Genomic DNA, 8822 nt, shown 5'->3' with positions numbered 1-8822 from the left:
TCTCTGACTCTGATTCTGATTTAGATGTGAATTTTGTATTAATGTGCTGATAAGACTTTGAGACATCCATGTATTAATAGTAATCATATGTTTGAATCTGTCTTTTCAGCCCATTTTCCAATAACATTTCTGACAAAGTCTGAAGCAGCTGATAAGATTACAATCTGATTTGGTATCATAATTTCAGCAATCCCATCAGAAGCAGATGAAGCTGACAAAATTATAGTATCAATTACAGGTCCCAGTAAGTCATCACTGTTGTGTACTGGTACTATTTCAGCTGCTTCTTGGTTCTGAGCAGCACCAGCCTCAGAAGAACTCACACGTGATGGCCCTGGTGGAACTTCTAGCATCTCCAAAGAAACTTCCATGAACTTTAGTATAGCCCCTTCATCTTTTATGATACCTTCCTCCTTGGATTTCTTCTTATTTTGATTTGATGCTACACTTTCTCTTTCCCTTTTCATGGTTAGGTGGCCTATAACAATACAAAACAATGATAGAAATAAAAAATAATATCTCAAACGCATTTCACATGTGTACAATTAAATTACTTAACAGTTTAATATGTTAAAATGAATAAATAACATTCTTTATTACTAAAAGGGAAAAAAAAACAAAATAAAAATTTGCCTTAACACTAAACATTTGACAGATCATATAAAACAAATGAACTTGACTTTACAATAGTCAACAAATTCAGGTACATGTGAAACTTTATCAAAGGATCAAATAAACAATATCAACACTGCACCACTCTTCTAAACAACAAGAAGTTTCAAAATTAAAAGCCATCTGCTTACAGTCATGTCTATGAATTGTTCAACGACTGTAATACAATAGTTCAAAAATAAAAACAGACACAGTAATACCATTTGTTTTCAGGTAACAGCAGATTGCAGCTATCTGACAACAGCAGGTTGCAGCTAGCAATGTCCATTTCAAGATTCAAAAAGTGAAACTCATTCCCTTTTCTTGAGTAAAATATTTGACAAGGTTTTATTTAACTTCACATAAATACCCTTATCAAAAAAACTTTTGCAGCACCCCAGTTCCCAGAACTCCTGAAGATAAGACGTTGACTGTGGATATTGTATCACAGACACAGTCCCTTTGACTGTTCAGAGATGTCACTAAACCCGTCCAAAGATGTAAACAACCATGCACGAGCAGCGCCTATTAGACGGAGGGGCTCCGACAGCAGTACAGTTCCAGTCATTCTACCAGAAAGGAGGTACATGGCTCATGTTGTCTGCAGTTCAACCATGTCTAGAGGGTCAATACCATGGTTCGATCACATTCACATTGTTACTTTGTTCCAGAAAGGGCTCTCAACAAGGGAAGTGTCCAGGTGTCTCGGACTGAACCAAAGCGAAGTTGTTTGGACATGGAGGAGATACAGAGAGACAGGGACTGTCAATGACACGCCTCGCTCAGGCCGTCCAAGGGCTACTACTGCAGTGGATGACAGCTACCTACAGATTGTGGCTCAGAGGAACTTTGACAGCAATGCCACCATGTTGAATAATGCTTTCCGTGCAGCCACAGGATGTCGTGTTATGACTCAAACTGTGCGCAATAGGCTGCGTGATGCACAACTTCACTCCCAGCGTCCATGGTGAGGTCCATCTTTGCAAGCACGACAGCATGCAGCGCGGTACAGATGGGTCCAACAACAAGTTGAATGGACCGCTCAGGATTGGCATCATGTTCTCTTCACCGATGAATGTTGCATACACCTTCACCTAGATAATCATTGGAGACGTGTTTGGAGGCAACTCGGTCTTGCCAAATGCCTTAGACACACTGTCCAGTATGTGCAGTGAGGTGGAGGTTCCCTGATATTTTGGGGTGGCATTATGTGGGGCCGACATATGCCACTGGTGGTCATGGAAGGCACCGTAACGGCTGTACAATATATGAATGCCATCCTCTGACTGATAGTGCAAACATATTGGCAGCATACTGGCGAGGTATTAGTCTTCATGGACAACAATTCGTGCCCCCATCATGCACATCTTCTGAATGATTTCCTTCAGGATAACGACGTCGCTCGACTAGAGTGGCCAGCATGTTCTCCAGACATGAACCCTATTGAACATGCCTGGGATAGATTGAAATGGACGACGTGACCCACCAACCACTCTGAGGGATCTATGCTGAATCGCAGTTGAGGAGTGGGACAATCTGGACCAACAGTACCTTGATGAACTTGTGGATAGTATGCCACGACAAATACAGTCATGCATCAATGCAAGAGGAAGTACTACAGGGTATTAGAGGTACCAGTGTGTACAGCAGTCTGGACCACCACCTCTGAAGGTCTTGCTGTATGGTAGTACAACACGCAATTTGTGGTTTTCAAGAGCAATAAAATCGGCAGAAATGATGTTTATGTTGATCTCTACTCCAATTTTCTGTGCTGGTTCCAGAATTCTCGGAACCGAGGTGATGCAAAACTATTTTTGATGTGTGTACAAGTCCCGTAAACTAGAACTACTCGAGTCCAAAATTTTATTTTTCCTACTTTCTTTAACTTCTTTCACATCAGATATGTTTTTCCAAAACTGCAAAATATTTGCAAGGAAACAACTCTTATTACTTAGTTTCTTTCATGTACTAATTTGCTGTCAAGTTAATTTACCTTGGGTCTTTGTTCACTTACTAAATTCAGCCCAAGTCCCTTTTCCAGTGATTTAGCACCCATTTGTACCGTTTTAAGCAAGTAGGACAGAGGAGGAGGAGGAGATTAGTTTTTAATATCCCATCGACAATGAGGTCATTAGAGATGGAGCAAAAACTCAGATTAAAGAAGAATGGGGAGGGAAATTGGCCATGCCCTTTCAAAGGAACCATCCCGGCATTTGCCTGAAGTGATCTCGGCAAATTACGTAAAACCTAAATCAGGATGGGCAAATGCGGGATTGAGCCATCGTCCTCCCAAATGCAAGTCTAGTGTGCTAACCACTGCACCACCTCGCTCGGCAAGTAGGACTGAAGTTTCATATTAGAGGAATATCTTAGGGTTACAAAAAAAAAAAAAAAGGAAGAAATATAGTTTACTTTAAAAAATTTTACGAGGATAAAAACCAACACGTGAATGATTCATATATTTGTGGGAAATGACTGTGAAAAAATATTTCACCAAGTATGTTGGAATGTTAGTGTACCATACCTAACAAATATTGTCATAGAAACACTGAATAAATGTTGACAAATTCGGGATAATATTTAGTATTATATGGTGTGCTTCAAAGTGACTGTAAAAAGACCTTTCTTCACAAGTTATGGAGATTTTATTTTTCCAACAGTGTCTTTTCAATTGTAGAACAAAATATCCTGTGGCACTTGACATTTTCAGGCTTTGTCGGTGGGCTCCATGCACTTGATTAGAGCACCGTCATCTTCTTGTTGTTGCTGCTGCTGTGTTCTTCAGTCCAAAGACTGGTTTGATGTAGCTGTCCATGTTGCTCTACCCTGTGCAAGCCTCTTCATCTCTAAATAACCACTGCAGCCTACATCCTTTGAATCTCCTAGTCCCCCTCTATAATTTTTACCCCCCACTCTTCCCTTCAGTATTAAACTGGTGATTCCTTGGCGTCTCCGAATGTCTCCTATCAACGGATCCCTTCTTTTGGTCAAGCTGTGCCACAAATTCTTGTCTCCCCAATTCTTTTCAGTACCTCCTCATTAGTTAGATGATTATCCATCTAATCTTCAACATTCTTCTGTAGCACAACATTTTGAAGGTTTTAATTATCTTTTTGTCTAACCTGTTTATTGCCCACATTTCACTCCCATACAACGCTACACTCCAGACAAATACTTTCAGAAAAGACTTCCTAGCAGTTAAATGTATATTCGATGTTAACAAATTTCTCTTCTTTAGAAGTGCTATTCTTACCATTGCTAATCTACATTTTACATCCTTTCTACTTTGGCCAGCATCAATTATTTTGCAGCCCAAATAGCAAAAGTCATCCACTACTTTAAATGTCATGATTCCTAATCTAATTCCCTCAGCATTACCTGATTTGACTACATTCCATATGCTTGGTTTGATTTTGTTAATGTTCATCTTATATCCTCCTTTCAAGACAATGTCCATTCCATTCAACTGCTCTTCCAAGTCTTTTGCTGTCTCTGACAGGATGTCACTGGCAAACCTCAAAATTTATGTTTCTTTTCCCTGAACTTTAATTCCAAGTCCAAATTTTTCCTTGGTTTCCTTTACTGCTTACTCAATGTACATATTGAATAACATCTGGAATAAGCTACAACCCCATCTCAATCCCTTCTCAATCACTGCTTCCTTTCCATGCCCCTCATCTGGTTTCTGTACAAGTTGTAAATAGTTTTTCTTTCCCTGTATTTTACCCCTGCTATCTTCAAAATGTCAGGGGGTATTCCAGTCAAAATTGTCAAAAACTTTCCCAAATTCTGTAAATGTAGGTTTGTCTTTCAGTAACCTACATTCTAAGAAAAGTCAGAGAGTCAGTATTGCCTCCCATGTTCCTACATTTCTTCGGAGTCCAAACTGATCTTCCCCAAGGTTGCAAAGAATTTGTGTTAGTATTTTGCATTATTAAACTGATAGTTCAGTAATTTTGACACCTATCAACAACTTCTTTCTTTGGAATTGCAATTATTACATTCTTCTTTAAGTCTGAGGGAATTTCACCTGTCTCATATATCTTTCATACCAGGTGGAAAAGTTTCATTGTGACTTGCTCTCCTAAGACTACCAGTAATTCTGACGGAGTGTCATTTACTCCAAGGGCCTTCTTTCAACTTAGGTCTTTCAGAGCTCTGTCAAATTCTTCTCGCAGTATCATATCTCCCACCTCATCTACATCTACGTCCTCTTCCCTTTCTATTAGATTACCTTCAAGTGTATCTCCCCTGTATAGACCCTATATACACTCCTCCCACCTTTCAGCTTTCAATTCTTTGCTTAGGACTGGTTTCCCATGTGAGCTGTTGATATTCATACAGCTGTTCCTCTTTCCCCCAAAGATAGATAGATTGATTGACTGAGGAGGATTATGGGACTAAACGGCGAGGTCATCAGTCGTGTGATTCAAAAGTTATGGCAGGTCCAGTCAGAGGGGTCAAACTGTACAGCGAAGAAGCTAAAAACACTCACAATAGAAGGCATATAAGAGTAGGCCAAATCTAAAAAATGAAAAAACAGAGGGAAAAAAGGGCAGTCTTTGCATGGTGGAGTATCTTTTCCCCAAAAGCCTCTTTAATTTTCCTGTAGGTGGTATCTATCTTTCCCCTAATGAAACATGCTTCTAAATCCTTACATCTGTCATCCAGACATTCCTGCTTAGCCATTTTACACTTCCCGTCAATCTGATTTTTTAAACGTTTGTATTCTCTTTTGCCTCCTTCAATTGCTGCATTTTTATATTTTCTCCTTTCATCAGTTAAATTTGGTATCTCTCGTGTTATCCAAGGATTCCTACTAGGCCTTGTCTTTTTACCCATTTGATCTTCTATTGCCTTCACTATTCAATCTCTTAAATCTACCCATTTGTCTTCTGCTGTATTCCTTTCCCCTTTTATAGTTAACTGTTGCCTAATGCTCCTTCTGAAACTATCAGCAACATCTGGTTCTTTCAATTTACCCAGGTACCATCTCTGTAATTTCGTACCTTTTTCAATTTCTTCAGTTTTAATCAACAGTTCATGACCAATAAATCCACATCTGCCACTGGAAATGTTTTACAATTTAAAACCTCGTTTCTAAACCTCTGTCTTACCATTATATAAACAGTCTGAAACCTTCCGATATCTCCAGGTCTCTTCCACATACACAACTTTCTTTTATGATTCTTAAACCAAGTGTTAGTGATGAGTGAATTAAGCTGTGTGCAAAATTCTACCAGGCGGTTTCCTCTTTCATTCCTTTCCAAAGTCCATAAACTCCTATTATTTTATTTCTCTTCCTCTTCCTGCCATCAAATTCTGGTCATCCATCACAATTAAATTTACCTCTCCAGTAACTATCTGAATAATTTCTTTTATTTCACCATACATTCTTTGAACCTCTTCATCACCTGCGGAGCTAGATAGCATATAAACTTGTACTACTGTGGTGAGTGTGGGCTTTGTGTCTATCTTGGCTACAATCAAGCATTCACTATGCTGCTCGTAGTAGTTTACCTGCATTCCTATTTTCTTATTCATTATTAAACCTACTCCTGCATTACCCCTATTTGGTTTTGTATTTATAGCCCTGCATTCACCTGACCAGAAGTCCTGCACCTCCCGCTACCAAACTTCTCAAACTCCCGCTATATGTAACTTTAACCTATCCATTCCTCTTTTTAAATTTTCTAACCTACCTGCCCAATTAAGGAATCTAACATTCTGCACTCCGATCAGTGGAATGCCAGTTTTATTTCACATGACGAATACATCCTCCTGAGTAGTCTGTGCCCAGAGATCCAAATGAGGGATTATTTTACCTCTGGAATATTTTACCCAAGAGGACACCATCATCATTTCACCATACAGTAGAGCTGCATGCCTTAGGGAAAAACTACAGCTGTAGTTTTCCCTTGCTCTCAGCCATTTGCAGTTCCAGCATGGCAATGTTGTTTTGGTGATGTTACGAGGCCAGATGAGTCAGTCATCCAGACTTTTGCCCCTGCAACTATTGAAAAGGCTACTGCACCTCTTCACAAACCACATGTTTGTCTGGTCTCTCAACAGATACCCCTTTGTTGTGGTTACACCTACAGTATGACTGTCTGTATTGCTGAAGCATACAAGCCACACCACTGATGGCAAGGGGGTTGAGGGGGGTGGGGGGGGGGGTGTTCTTGTAGTTAATTACTGGAAAACCCTTTAATAAACTACATTTTACATACAGCAGTGTAGTTTTGTACATAAAGTTGTAAAAAGATACAAAATTTGAAAAAAAAAATCACTTACCAACAATCTGTAGCCTATGAAGAAATGTGTATAGATGGAAGTTTGAGGAGTTAACTAAACAATAATTTTTCACTGCGAAATGAGCCACAACAGAGCCTCTGGTGGTCAGTATATGAAATAGGTAATCTGTCCATACTAAAAATAATGCTGCTACCTATCAGAAAATCATCTCATCATCATTATCTGTTGCCTCTGACGAGGCCATTTTACTTTCAGATGGGCTGGATCTGTTCTCATTCTGCAGCAATACCATAAAACAATCCTCATCCTGCTTTGCAGCTCTTCTTGGTCTCAGTCACATTCTGTGGGTGCTTGCTGTTGATGTTTCAGGTGATGATTTTCCTGTGTAGCTTCTGGGCTTCAGGCTCTTTCTCTGGGTACTTTCTGCTGCTCATGCTGTTGATTTTTCTGGAGTTTTTTTTTTCTCCACATACTTGTTTCTGCTACTGATGATGATGATTTTTCAGGAATCACTTGTACACTGGCTGGTGGATTTTGTTTGCTGTCCTTACTTAATTGTTAGCTCTCAGTCAAAGAGTGTCCTTTCAATAGTGTTTACATTAATTGTCTGTTGCCATTTATAGTAGAAGCATCAATACACAATGACTTTGCTTTCATCAATGTTTCTGTCTCATTTCTTGTTAATCCGTTTGTAGTCAGCAACTACTTACATGCCGCTTTGTGGGTGCTTATAGTTTTCAGTCCTCCTACAACATAGATTATTTTGATTGCCTGAAACTGTTTCCTAAGTGGTTAAAATTTAGTCCAAGACTGGTACGAAATCTTTGTCTCAAACAGTTTATGTCCACAGTTGCTACATTCTCAAAATTCCTGCACTCAATTTTTACTTGCAAGCTTGTGCTGCAAATTTCTGCATAAACACATTAACTTGGTGGTAGGTGCAGATGTTGCAGACATTTTGGTGTGTTAGGTTTTCTATGCAGTTTTTCATAGCTGTAACAGCTATTGCACTTCATTTTTGTATATGTCATTTTAACCAGCTCTTAACACAATAAAATGATTTGACTTCAAACTGCTTACTCCTGAGTATTTCGTCATCTTCAGTATTTCGGATGACACTGCCCCTGATGTGACAAAGCTAAATACCTTGTTGCTAGTGTCTTCCAATGATTGTGGAATCATGTCTGTGACTGTCACTCAGAATTGACTCTGTCCCTTTGCTTCCTCTTTTGTTTGTACTTTGTGCTGTGCTTTTCATTTGCTTCATCAATGCAAATGCTTAGATTACATGATTCAGTTTTAATGCACTTGACTGCATATGTAGCTTTACTGCTTTGTTTACAATAATGATGCCAAAAAAACATACATGTAACAATGGTTCATATACTACACTAGCCAAACAATGGAAGTGGACTAGCCATTTGCTGTGACAGTTTGGCAATGCTGAACAGTTCAGGTGTGACAATGAGCACTCTGATTGGAGGAGACACCTCCAATGTGTGAAGTGTCAACCAATAAATAATTTTAACTAAACTGGAATGAAAAAGGTGTTCATCTGGCCAAATATTGAGAAGGATTTCAAGACATTAATCTGCCAGTGTAATGCTTGCCAGCACAACAACATAACTAACAGTTAGCATGTTACAGCTGTGCTCAGAACATTCACCCCACTGAGTCAACAATTTGAACACGTACGTATTGAGGTCAATGGACCTTTACCAATGTCAAAAAAACACTTTAACTCCCTGGAAAATTCTTCACTGACATGTCAAACAATATTATTAAAGCATCAGCTGTATGTTAATCTATGCTTAGAGATATAAAAGCTCCACCTGGCTGTTTTAAAAGAACATTCCATTTGGCGACTATTAATTTTCTGTAACTTACAGTCCTGTAATCATCAAACACGATGCCAT

The 8822-nt window shown here is 39.1% G+C and overlaps 1 long non-coding RNA gene across 1 annotated transcript in view; it reads right to left on the bottom strand.

The window, feature by feature from the left end:
* Positions 1 to 434: 434 nt before the first annotated feature.
* Positions 435 to 8822, bottom strand: part of LOC124775126 — a 208731-nt gene continuing 200343 nt past the window's right edge. Inside the window, exon 3 of the long non-coding RNA XR_007015599.1 lies at positions 435 to 478. This is a non-coding gene — a long non-coding RNA (uncharacterized LOC124775126). The remainder of the gene's footprint in view (positions 479 to 8822) is intronic.

This window comes from Schistocerca piceifrons, chromosome 2 (genome assembly GCF_021461385.2).
Source record: "Schistocerca piceifrons isolate TAMUIC-IGC-003096 chromosome 2, iqSchPice1.1, whole genome shotgun sequence".
In the NCBI taxonomy this organism is placed as follows: Eukaryota; Metazoa; Arthropoda; class Insecta; order Orthoptera; family Acrididae; genus Schistocerca; species Schistocerca piceifrons.
Note: the sequence above shows the minus strand (reverse complement) of the source record. Positions and strands in the feature narration are given on the sequence as shown.